This window comes from Chinchilla lanigera, unplaced genomic scaffold (genome assembly GCF_000276665.1).
Source record: "Chinchilla lanigera isolate Chin_1 unplaced genomic scaffold, ChiLan1.0 scaffold00028, whole genome shotgun sequence".
In the NCBI taxonomy this organism is placed as follows: domain Eukaryota; kingdom Metazoa; phylum Chordata; class Mammalia; order Rodentia; family Chinchillidae; genus Chinchilla; species Chinchilla lanigera.
Genome location: NW_004955429.1, coordinates 12,860,894 through 12,874,063, shown reverse-complemented (window position 1 = coordinate 12,874,063; position 13,170 = coordinate 12,860,894). Strand labels below are relative to the sequence as shown.

General features: G+C 56.9%; 1 protein-coding gene across 2 annotated transcripts in view; it reads left to right on the top strand.

Moving 5' to 3' along the window:
• Fbln2 (fibulin 2) overlaps positions 1–13,170 on the top strand; it is an 88,619-nt gene that overhangs the window by 6,481 nt on the left and 68,968 nt on the right. The window lies entirely within an intron of this gene.

The window sequence follows — 13,170 nt, the reverse complement described above, 5'->3', positions numbered from 1 at the left end:
GGAAATAGCACAAATGATACACCTCACAGAGCAGGGAGCTAAAGAGACACTTGCATATCCATGTTCATTACCGCATTAGTCACCAAGAGGCAAACAGCGATACAGCTCAAGGGTCCATCAGATAGAGGAGAGGAACAATGAAATGAGGTCTACCTGCATGGTGGAATATTACTCAGCCCTAAAAAAGAAGGGAATGGGCCACAATGTGGATGAGCCCTGAGCATGTTATGTTGAGTGACATAAGGCAAACATTCAAGCACACAGGCTGCACAACCCCACTCAGATGGGGGCCCAAGAGCAGTCAGACTCATGGGGAGGATGTAGCACAGTGGTGCCAGGGGCTGGAGAAGGGAGGAAGCCTTGAAGGTGGACAGGGACAGCGTTTCAGTCTGGGACCCTGGAAAAGCTCTAGTGGTGGCTGGTGGTGACGGCGATATGGTGCTGGGAATGAGCCTTTTGCTGTGGAGTTACCTCCTAAAGGTGGTTGCTGCAGTCAATTTTATGTGTATTTTACCACAAGTTTTTGAAAAAGTGGCAGATGTTCACGGGAGGAAGGGAAAGGCAGGCTTGGGAGCTGGTGAAGATTTGAGCCTTAGTGGATTTCGGTGTCTGAGAGGGGCCCTGGCACCCAGCCTCCTCAAACCCCGAGGAAGGACGGTGTATTAAGCTTTGTTGGATTAACGAAGCTCCTTTCCACCCCTACTAATTTGTGAGAAGATGTGATGGTTTCTATCTAGATGTGCCCCAAAGCCTCACACGCTCACAGGCAGGGCATTGGGGAGGTGACAGGATCATGGAGGCGTGAAAATCATCAGTGGATGAGATCAGCGCTGAGGTTACAGCTGAATGTGATGTTGGCAGGTGAAGCCTGGAGGGAGGAAGTGGGTCACTGGGGGCGTGGCCTGGAAGGATTCACCTCCCTCCTCCTCCCTTGATCCCTCTCTACTTCCTGTCCGCCATGCCATGAGCAGTTCTCCTCCACCAGGCCCCTCTGCCATGCCGTCCTGCCTTGGAGCCAGCCGACTATGGACTGAAACCTTTACAGACTGTGAGCCTAAATAGACCTCTCTTCCTTGGCCTTGTGGGTGTTGGATGTTGTGTCCCAGTGACGAGAGAGCAGCTAAGACAGGAGACATGGGCTTGTGTCGAACACATATTTTCTGTACTGATGACAATGCTTGTATGATCCCTCTCTTTGCAGTGAGTGTGGTGCCCCATGCCTGGCTCCTCTGTGGGGAGCCAAACCTGGAGCTGTGTCACTTGCAAGCCACATACTGTCTTTCTGGAGCCAACTGGGTTCGGTGTTCTGTGTTTGTTTAGGAGTTAGTATCTGTGTCCCTGGGTGAGGCTACAGCCCGGTCTTTTCTTCTTATCTGTGTGGGACATTCTGTTGCTCAATCAACTCTCTCAGCCATGAGCAGGCTCAGCGCTTGGCCCTCTGTGCTGGGCGGGGCCCGGAGACCAAAGGGTTTGGCTGGGATGGGGAACACAGCTTCCTAGGTGGGCTTTGCAGTGTAGGGTGCGTTCATGATCCTGGGCTCTGAAGTCTGTGGCCATCAGCAGCGTCACCTGGGTGTGCAGAGCCCTGCCCTTACTCTTGGGGTGGGGGGGGACCACAGCCAATCCCCTTGTCCCATAAACCTCCAATAGCCTTCTACTGTTTCTTCACGCAGCAGTTAAAATCCAGCACCACCAGTTTACTGAGCATCCGAAACGCTCCGGAAGGACAGAAGGGAAAGAATCTTTTCCTTCCATCTGTCCAGCCATTGTCTTTGGGGAATCCTTTTAGTATTCTGATAGAAAAGCCCCGGGGACACACAGGGGAGGGTGAGCTGTCTCTCGCTGAGGCCTGAGGTGGCTGGAGGAGCCTGGGCTGTGAGTCTAGTGGCCTCTCTCTGGCCTCTGGGGAGCAGCCTTGGTGCATGGAGGGAGCGGCTACCACGGCCAGCAAGCTGATGCAGACAGGCGTCCCACACAGAGGGCCTGGTCTGGGCATCTGATACAGCTGGGCCCACGTCACCAGCTCAGCTCCTGTCCCCAGCAGTGCCGTGGTCCCCCCGTAGCCAGGCATCCCTCTAGGGTGTGGAGTGGGCAACATAGTCGGGCAACATAGTCAGGCCCCTGTTGGGGACCATTGGACTTGCTGAAGCCGCTGGGACCAATTGATGGCCTGCAGGAGCCCCGGTCACCCCCCCTGCTGTCCTCCTGCTGTGCAGAGCTGTGACCCCTGCAGGAGATGACACCAGCTGCAGGAGGTGGCTGCATCCTCTCCTTGCAGGCCCACGCAGTCTGCTGGAGATTTGGCTTGGGGGCGAGGGTTCAAGAGCTCCTGCGGTGCAGAACCACAGCGCAGCTGCTCTCTCCCCAAAGGTCCTCTCTTTGCTCCCTGCTTCCGGGCGCAGCCACCTGGGGTCCCCGCTGCTAACGTCTAGGCGCTTAGGTCGATTTCACATGTTCCAGGACCTGGTAGACAAAAGCTGGGTCTGCACGTGGTCACTTACACCTGACGTCTTTGGCCCCAAGCAGCATCACAGCGACTGCGCCTGTGTGCCTGCCTAGCCTGCCCGTCCACACCGTCGGGACAGTCCCGGCTCCCAGTCTGGGGAGCTGCGGCCGCAAGGACCCCTCTCGCCCCCTGGAGACACGGAGGAGGGCAGGAAGGTGCGGCGAGAGGAGACACGCAGCTCATGGGTGGCAGTGGCGTGGGTGGCTGTGGTGGACGGGGCTGTGCTGGCTGCGATGCAGAGAGGTGGAGGGGGCGGGCGCGGGGCACCAGGCAGACTTCTGGACGGGAGGTGGCGAACGTCATCCCCTGACGTGTCTGGCACACTGGACCGCGGCGTCTGTCCCTCTCCGTCCTCTGTCGGGCTGAGGGAGGCCAGGCTGTGCCGGCGTTTCAGGGGCGATGGAGGTGGGCCTGGGGGAATTCCCAGTCCTGGCCCGTGGGCCTCTGGGCGGGGGTGTCCCGGGCAGGGACCTCAGGCAGCCTCTGTCCCTTCTGTGAGCCTGAGCGGGTGGGTGACCCTAAGCCCTGAGGTTCCCCAGGGTTTGGGCTGTGAGCTGCGCGTGGTGGCAGCGACTGCCTGGACGCCTGGCACAAGCCTGGCAGGAGGCAGAGCCTCTGGGGTGGGAAGGGGTGGGGGAGCTCCCCTCGGCGCCGGGGCATCTGGAACTCTGGGCGGGGGCCCAGACCCAGAGAGGGGCGCTGGGATGCCGCCTGCCCACCCGCCTCCTCCTCCCACATGTTGGCATCTGGTTTTGTTCAGCTGGGGCCAAGCTGGGGGGCAGGGAAGTTCCGCGAAGAGCCGGCGAACAAGGCCCCTTTGTCTGGTCCGGGGTCGGCCTGCCCCTTGTGCCTGGAACGGTGGGTCAGCCCTCAGGCCGGGCGTCCAGGGGCACCGTGTGTGACAGGAGGGCTGCCAGGGCTCCCTCTGTTGGGGGCGGAAACGGAAGCGCGAAGGACACGACACCCGTCCAGCGCGTGTCACCCGGGGAAGCAGGACGGAACCCTCGCTCCCCGACTCTGAACTCTGCGATCCCCTCCTCCACCCTCCTTGGACCCCTCATGGTCCCGGGGTCCCTCTTGGGGTCCGTGTTTGAGCACTGCCCTTCTTGCTAGCCCTGAACTGTTCCTCCCCAGCTTTCCGTTTTGCTCGCCTTTCTTGGAGTTTGGGTCGCTATTTCTGCGCAGCCGCAGTCCCAGGGACTGGGGAGGGGAGCGTGGGCAGCGCAGTCCCGGTCTCAGCCCCCGGGGTGTTTGCCATCAGCGCAGAGCCTGCCGAGCGGCCCGCAGCTGTGGCCTGAGCCTTCAGAGCCTGGAGGGCTCCCTGGAGGAAGGGAGGTTTCAGCTGAGACCCGAGGATGAGAAAAAGCAGCGGCAGGGACAGCGGGGAGGATGCCGGGGGAGGTGGGAGCACCGCAGGGCAGAGGGCAGGGAGCCGAGCCAAACTGCCGCCCTGGGCTCCCCAGCTAGGCCGCCCGCAGGGGTGAGGGCCAGGCGTGGGCTTCCCCGAGGCCCACGGGGAGCCCTAGAAGGCTTCCAGGCAGAGGCTCGCGGCCAGGCCGTGCTTGAGAAATCCAGGATTGCAAAGACGAAAACAACGTGCTCCGGGGCGGGACATGTGGGCAGGAATTTCACAGAAGAGGAAATGCACATGGCTGCAGACACATGGCGGGATGCTCACCCTCATTAGCGACAGCGTGCAAATTGAAACCACACCCAGGTCCCCTTCACACCTACCACATGGGCAAACGTTAATGAGCGCAGGGGAGGAGGTGAGCTCTTGGCAGCAGCAGGGGCATGCGTGTCAGTCTGAGCACCCGGAAATGGCAGCTTGGCATGAGCTGGTGAACTTGAATACATGCATGCCCTGTGAGCCAGCCCCTGCCAGCCCCACTGTCCTGAATGCTTGTCCTAGAGGACTTGTACAAATGTCACAGAGAGATAGGCATGAAGATAATTACAGCAGCATTATTTGTAATAGAGGAAAAAAGAAAAAACCAGAAGACCATAGTTGACCATAGTTGAGAGAAACATTCAGTGTGTTTGAGCTGGCTGGTGGAATATTATACAGCTCTGAAAAATGAGAGGCAGATACGGTGAAGGGGTTTCAGCTCATTCCATCAAGGCAATAGGGATACTCACTGCATCAGTATGTATACAGAGAGGGAGACACCCTTAAGGAAACCTGGGGAGGCAATGTGCCTGTGGAAAGGCCTGGAGAGGATTTCTGGGTGGGGACACCCTTGTTTTTCCCAGGCTCCCACCCAGCTATTTTTATATAACTGAAAATCAGCCCCTGGCTTGTGTCGCATTCTCTCCTCCTGGCTAACACATTTGCAGTGGGCATGCCCTGCTTGTTTTATTATTAGTCACCAATGGCAGATGCCCGCTTCCCTGCTGGCCTGCCATGCTTTTGTCTTGATGCCCTGGCCTCTGGCACCCAGCCGTATGGGAGACAATGACCAGGCAGGAAGCCATCTCTCTGTACTCCAATTGGCTGAAATAGCCAGGAAGAGGCGGGTGTGGCCTTCTGATGAGAGCCAATCCCCAACGACCTGGTGTCAAGAGAGCAATGCCAAACAGATGCCCGGCAGCACCTGAATCTAATGTACAAGAACTGACATCAAAGCCGAGGTTGCTGCTTTCCCTGCCCTCTCAGGGAACCACGCCTGGTTCCTGCCAAGCCCCTGGTACTGCCCTTAGTTGGTAGGTGGATGTGGAGGCCAGGTAGTGGGGCCTAGGCTGTGGACTCAGGCTGGGTCCACGTCCTGAGCAGGTCGGGTCAGGGCTGGCACAGGGCAGGCAGGGTGCAGGCTCGGGACCCTCCTCATGGGGGGCACCTCCGCTGGCAGGAGCTAGAGCCAGCTGCCAAGTGGTCTAGAGTGTGGGTTCCCCACCTGGTACCTTAGCAGGGCCTCGGTCAGGAAGCCGTGGGGGGAAGAGACTGGAGCTGGAGGGGCCGGGAAGGCCCCAGAGGGCAGCTTGGTGCAGATGTGCCTGCAGCTGCCCAGCGGCTCTAGGGAGGCCGAGGGAGTCCACGTGCATGGTGCTTGGATACGGTCACCAGGAGTAATGACTACTACCAGCCCGGGTTGTAGTACCTGAGGTCTAAAGGTTGGAATGGGGAAGGTGAAACTTCTCTAAGGGCTTACAGACCACTCCAGGCTACTGTGGTTCAACCGGTCATAATTCTGGAACGGGGACAGGCTGCATGGCCCCAGGATGCTAGGAGAGGACAGGACCCAGGCTCAGCTGTCTCCCACCCTTGGTTTTCTCATCTGTGAAGTGGGGACGCAGAGTTTAACCTCTGTCGTGGTGGAGAGGGACTTAAGAGGCTGTCAGATCTTTATGAATGTAAAGCAATGACTCAGCTGCTGTTTCTGTCATTGCTACTTAGGGTCTATTAAGAAGCCCAGAGCAGGGGCTGGGGATTTAGCTCAGCGGCACAACACCTGCCTGGCAAGTGCAAGGTTGTGAGTTCGATTCCTGGTACCAGAAAAAAAAAAAAAAAAAAAAAAAAGCCCAGGAACAATTCCGCCAAGCTTGGATGAGGTGGTGAGGAAATTCGGGGGCAGAGGAGGTGAGGAGGGGTGCAGACAGCTGTGTACTCTGGGGGGGCGAGCTGGCAGGGGGAGGTGGGCCTGGGGTCTCAGGGACTTCCAAAGGCTCCCCAGTGTGACAGGGAAGCAGCAAGTGTGGGTCTGCTTCTGCCAGGACGGCCTGGGTTTGCCGTGATGTGCCTGCATTAGGAGCCGCCATGCTCTGCCATCACCTATGAGTGGCTCGCCATGGCCTCAGCTCAGACATGGCGGTGCGTCTAGAGCCGTGGCCAGCAGCCTAGGCAGCTCTAGGCAGAGGAGCTGAGCTCACTGTAGTCACCTGTGGCTAAGATCCTAAACTTGCTCATACCCAAGGACAGATCCAGTTGAGTCCTGTCAGGTTATTTGCAGAGGCCAAGGTTTGTTATTTAAACAGATGGGTTTTCCCACCTTCCATTCCTAGAAGGGAGGCTTCTAGGGATTACTGGAAATTCCTGCCCCCCGGTGGGGACCAGCCAGAAGCTATGTGGGATGGGAGAGATTTAAGGGCAACAGTTGATGAAGGGGGGGATGCAAGGAGGAAGGAAGGAAGGGTGGTTGGATGGATGGATGGATGGAAGGATGGATGGAAGGATGGGTGGATGGGGGATCAATGGATGGAAAGAAGGGTGGATGGGTAGACAGAGGGAGGGAGAATGGATGGAAGGAAGGATGGAAAAAAGGGTAGATGGATAGGCACAAGGAAGGAGGAATGGATGTATGGAAGGAAGGATGTATGTGTGTATATATGGATGGATGAATATGTGGATGGAAGGGTATATGCATGGGTGGATGATGGATGGCTATATGGATGGGTGAACGTGTGGAAGGGTGTGTGGATAGATGGATGATGGATGGAGGATGGGAGGATGGATGGGTACAGGAATGAGTGGATAAAAGAAAAAGCTGGAAGAGAATTAAGCAGCTTATTATTTCTGTCTTTAATGGAAAAAGAGGTTCTAAGCCTAATCCTAAAGCTGGAGATCAAAGAAAAATACTAGTGGGTCTGCCTTCAGCAAAGCACTGCTGGGGTGGGGGCACAGCATGAGGCACTTTGGGGGGCCTTTGGCAGTAATGGCAGCAGTTTTAAAATGCACGAGCCCTTTGCTCTGGCGACTTCTTGGAAGCGGGCAGGTGCCAATCTCTAGCATCAAGGGTGCTCTTCAATCATTTGTGATGATAAAAACACTTGGAAATAATCCACAGAGGATCAGATAAATAAACTGGTTGTAGCAGATAGCAATCTGCATATCGGGAAATACATGGATATGTTGTTGGTGTAGAAAATGGCCACAGTAAAATGTGAAAAGCTATGTGGCAGAATAACATTCATGGGAAGCTAGCTATGGACCCGCATACACGCACACACATTCCTTCACGGGTACACACGTGCATCATCTGCTCATCTTTACCTACATGCAGCATACGCACATTCCTACATGGGCGTAACGCACAGCAGTTGGAAGATTCTCTCAGGAAGGCAGATTTGCCATGGCTGAATATCTTGTGTATTCTTTAACTACCTAAAATCAGAGCCTGCCTTTCCCATTTCACAGATGGAGAAACTGAGCCTCAGAGTGAGCAAGAGACTTGGCAAGACCAAGTCTCCTGTCTCTGGGCTGTCCCTTTTATTTTTATTTTTTTTATTTTTTATTTTTTTGGTTTTTTTTTTGGTTTTTCTCCGGTACCGGGAACCGAACTCACGACCTTGCGCTTGCCAGGCAGGCGCTTTTGCCGCTGAGCTAAATCCCCAGCCCCTGGGCTGTCCCTTTTAGCCCCTGGTGGTTCTGCGGTGTGGCCTCAGGCACGTTCCTTCCCTCTCTGGGCTTCTCCGGAGAGCAGGGACTCTGAGGAGTCTCAGCCTGCTTTTCCAGCCCACCGGGGCTGGCTCGGCAACCCCTCCCCCACCCTCTGCCTGCCAGAACGGCTGGCTTGAACCCCAAGGCTGGGGCCGAGGGTGGCCAGAACTGAGAAGTGCCAGAAATGTCCTCACGCCAGGCAGGAGGGGCCGCGGTGAGTCAGGAGCCAGCAGCCAGGGGAGGTGGGGGGGCTGTCCTTCCTGGCAGGCAGGAGGTGCCAGGCTCGGCTGCTTCCAGGAACAAGGGAAGCACAGTAGTAATGACCCCCAACTCCCTTTTCTTTACACCCCATTCTGTGCACTTCAGCCCCTCCCAGCACCCTGCTGTGCATGCCCTGTCGAGGGGGGGGGGACACACTACTTCGTCACATGGTCCATCTTTCCCCCAAAAGGGCAGGAAGGAGGTGTTGATCTGGCACCTGGCTGCTCTGGGCCAGAAATCCAGCTCTGCCTCTGAGCCTCGGTTTCTTCATCTGTAAAGTGGGTCTGGAGAGCCTCCAGGATTGCAGAAAAGATTCACAGAATTGCTCCGTGCTTGGCACCTGGTATCTAGGTAACAGATAGAAGCTATCTTTCCTAACAACATCGTCCGTTTTACTTTCAGGGAAGCCGCTCTTGAAGGGAATCTGGGCATTGTAAAATGTAGGTCCTCGGTGGCTAAGCCCCTGTCCGAAGGGCCTGGGCTCTCCAGCAGGGCATCTCGATGGGTAACGTGGCCTTCGGGAACTGAGTTCTAGTAGCCAAGGTTCTCTGATCTTTGCATCTGGGTACAGGAAGCTCCAGTTCCGACTGGCTGAAGCCCCACATGAAACAACCAAACTCAAAAATAAAACTGTAGCTCCACTTGGCAGAAGCTTCCAAAGGGCTGGGATGAGTCCAGGCCACTGTACCATCAAAGGCTTGAATGTCTTATCACCTTGTCGCCTTTCTCCTGCTCCTCAGACCTCTGCTCTGAGGCTGTGTCCACACGGTAGGCTCCCAGGCTGGACCTGGGAGCATCCAGCATAGCCGCAGCCTGCCCCACCTGCAGGCTGGGGACGGCCAACCTCAGCGGGCCACACCTGAGCCAGGTGCCCAGCCAGCAAGGGGAGCCAAGTGGGCCCAGCACAGAGAAAGCAGAGCTCTGTGGAAGTGCTGGTGGTTGGGATGCTCATGGGCAGAAAGCAGAAATGCAGACTGCACAAGTCTTTGCGGAGTTTCCCTGGGAGATTGGAGGCCCCTCGGGGGAGCACTGGAGCAGGATCCTGAAGCTGGAGAGCCGGTGATTGGTTAGGTACGGGTTACGCTGCTATGACAAAGAGTCCCATGGCTTAGGGCTTTCCAGGTGAGCGTCCAGGCGAGCTGTGTGGCTCCGTGGTACCAGGGACTCCTTCCAGGCCAGTGTGACATCTCCCTGGTGGGGCAGGGTGGGTGCTTCTAGACATCAGGAAGAGAGGGATGAACACGAGCCAAAAGTTGGTTACATTCCTCCTGCTCTTGTCCTGTGGTCCCAGACACCTGTGGTCTCCGCTGATGACCAGGGGGGCTGGGACACCGTCTTTAACCAGAGGGATCCATCCCCTTGGACCTCTGTCATCGTGCCTCTTATGTGAACAACAGGGCTGATGCTTAGTTTCAGCCACAGGTAGGAGGTGGGGAGGCTCCCCATGTGTAAATCAGCTTTTCTCTGGATGACAGTGGGATTCTGGACTATAAGGGACGGGGTGTGGATGAATGAAGCTGGAGAGAGCTGAGAAGTCTTAGTCTCAAGCTCTGCCTGCAGCAGTGCTGCTCTAGGTCTTTGTTGGTGCCCCAGGATGCCAGGCTGTGCCACCCCGGGAGAGGCGGACCTCCGTCTGGAAAGCTGCATGCAAACTTTGAATGTCATGTTCGTCCTAGTCACTCTCCCATCACTGGGACAAAATATCTGACACTCACAATGTAAAGAAGGAGAGGTTTATTTCGGGTCGTGATTTCAGAGGGTTCAGTCCATGATCAGCAGGCTCCAAGGCATAAAATCCTGGCGGAAGGGCATGGCGGAAGTGGGCGTGGTGGAAGAGAGTGTCAGCCAGGAAGTGGGCACAGGGGAAAAACCAGAGAGGATACAGTGCCTGAGGTCACACCCTCACCTCTACCTACACACACTCAGAAGTGCGCTGTACTAAGGTCCTAGGTGTCTGTCAGGATAGTCAAGTTGACAATCAAGATTAACCATGCTGGTCTTAGTCCAATTTCTATTGCCAAGGATGTGTGCTTTATGAGACAAAGAAGTGCATGTAGCTCAGCATTTTGGGGGTTCAAAAGCAGGGGCCCTTGAGTGTGTCATAATATGTATGGCTGATGTCACCAGGGCAGAAATTCACGGGTGGGGGGAGTTCACTTGGCAAGACAGAAGCCTGGGCCATATGGTCTGCTCCCGGGTGGGCAGCGGGGACACCAGGGGAAGAAGATGAAAGCCCATTCCGAAGGCCACACGGGAAGGCTCTGGACTTAAGCCAGAGCTGGTGCTGCTAGCCCTTAGGTGTTGATGGCTGAGGTTACTATTATTGTGACTCTTATTTCCAGACACCAGGACAGAGGCACAGAGAGCTGCAGTGATGTCCCCAAAGCTACCCAGTGGGGACACAGCCCCAAGGGCAGCGAGTCTTCCGTTCCCTGTCTGGCCGTTCAGGTGGCCCAGGCCTCCACCCTCGGCCCTGGCGCCTCGGTGAGATGGCAACTGATGTAAAGAACTCTGGTCCCACTGCGACCATTCTGTCTTGGCCTTATCAGCCTGGAACTTCCTCCAAGTGTGTGTCAGCCAGGCCCGGGCCCAAATTCCTGGTGCGTGATGTGCATTCCGTCTGCGATAACAGCCTGGCTGGGCTCCCAGGGGACGGGCGCTTTGGCCACATCTCCGACTCAAGTAACAGTGGCTGGGAGAAGTGTCTGCGCTTCATCTGGCGGCACGAAGCTGGCCAGGCTGCGGCTTCTTGGGCTGCAGCCGGAGCTTCTTCCTCAGACCTGTGGCAGGGCAGGGCAGGGTGGTGTAGGTGGCTCAAGATCTGTCACCTACTGCCCAGGCCACTTCCCTCACTGAGAGGAGGTGGGCTTCCATCTGGTACTTCTGCACTTACTGAACACGGCCTTTGGGTGAAGCCCCACTTTCTGACTTCGGTGAGATCATCCTCCCCATGCCTGAGGCAGGCCTCGATGTCACAATGTTGGTTTTAGAGAACAGGAAACGAAGACCCAGAAAACAGTCACTTGTACACAGTCACACAGCTGGCAGGCAGTAGCTCTTAACTACCAGGTTGTAGTAATCACTTATGAATGAACTTGAAAAATTCAGTCTGAGCAGGGTGTGGTCATGCAAATCTATAGTCCCAGCACTTTGAGAGGCTGAGACAGGAAGATCACATTCAAACCCAGCCTGGGCAATTTAACAGCCTAGAGAGTGTTATGGTTTGTGTCTGGATGTCTCCTGCCATGTCTCGTGTAGTCATGGGGTGGGCTTTTAGAGTTTTTGATTGACTCATGGTTCAGTGCTGGGATTAGGGGTGTGAGTGCTATACCCACCCTAAGGCAGGTAGCCTGCATACACTACAAGGGACAGAAAGAATCTCCTCGTGTGCTGCTCTCCTTTTGCTCTTCCTGCTTTTGCTGTCTTGCATGGCCATGAACTGTTGCCCCTGTGCCAGGCCACCCTGCCTTGGAGCCAGCTGATTATGGACTGAAACCTCCACAACTGTGAGCTAAATAAACCCTTCCTTCCCTAATTCTGGGAGTCAGATATTTTGTCCCAACAAAGAAAAGTAACCAAGACAGGGAGATCCTGTCTCAGAATAGTCAGTCACTACTTCTCTGGGCTGGTGACATTGCAATGTGAAAGGGCACTGCCCAGGTTTAGAGTGAAAGCCGAGACAGCTGGCCAGGTTCTCGGGGCAGGCTCTGGTCCCCTCCTGGCTCCGCTGTGAGCCATTGGGCTCCTCCTGGTGGCACCTCCTTCCCCCGCGTGACCCCGGGCAAGTGGCCCTCTCTGTGCCGTTGCTCTTGGCTACCTCTCTGCTGTCCTGAGCTGCAGGGGCGCAGGGGTGCAGATGGCCACTCTTTTGGGCCACGGCTGCTGCTGACATGGGAAGTAGCCACAAGCAAGGGAGGGGATGCTGAGCTTCAGATCCTATAAAATGTGGACCAGGGACTGAGACACAGAGAGTTAGGAACCAAGAGGGACAAACGGAGGGTGAGGGGGGACAGATGACATTAAAACAGAGATACAGACGCAGGAAGGGACAGGGTGACAGGGGAAGAAGGGGGAGGGACAGTCACGGACCCTGTGAAGGAGACACCAAGGACAGAGAGGATGGTCCCAGGGACAGACAGTGTGAGAAACAAGGTGTGTCCCGAAAAGGGCTCGCGAAGGTCCAACAGTTCCATACACACGTGCACTTCCAAGTGGTTGAAAGGGTGACCTCCATCTGTGTGAATTTCACCGTAGTACAAGAGAGGAGCAGAGACAGAGGCTGCGGCTGGAGAGGTAAAGGGGGTCAGCCCCGCGGACAGGTGGACGGACATGTGGGTGGACAGCATTCCCGAGCTCTGCTGCCTGCCTGCTGGCCTCTGGGACCCCCTGTGGGTGCTGAGGGAGGGACGGACCTGCAGTCTGGGCTCTGGGCCAGCCCCTGTCCCCTGGGCTGCTCGGGCGGGAATGTGGGTCCTGGGCCGGCAGGACTCGGATCTCCGGTGTGGGTTTGGAGCCTCTGACCGGAGAAGGACCTGAGAGATCGCCCCTCGCCCCAAGCTGCCTGCCTCGCACGGTGCCTGTTCCCAGCGCAGGCTCTGGCCCGCCGATGTGGGGAGCCCAGGCAAAAGGGGTGTCCCCCACCGCCGCCTGCCTCAGTGGGGGCCGGGTCAGTGTTCTGTGTTGACACCAAAGGCAGCATTGTGGTGGGAGGCCGGCCTGGCCCTTGACAGGCCTGCCTGTCCTTCGTTTTGTACCCCGGGGCCCTGAGGCCCCCACAGCGTGCCCAAGCCAAGGGCTCTGCGTTCTCCGTCCAGGTGGGGACCCTGAGGCTCAGGCTGGCTGAGGTGGCTGGGCCACAGCGGCAGATCTGGGACTTCAAGAGTAGTCAGGGCGGGAGAGCGGTGCGCAGAGGGCTCGGAGAGAGCCGTGGGGCTCAGGTAGCGGCACGCATCTTCAGAGGGCGCCCCGCCCCACCCCTGCGGGCGCCAGACTCCGCCCCGGGGGCGGGGACACGCGGGTCTCCCCGCCC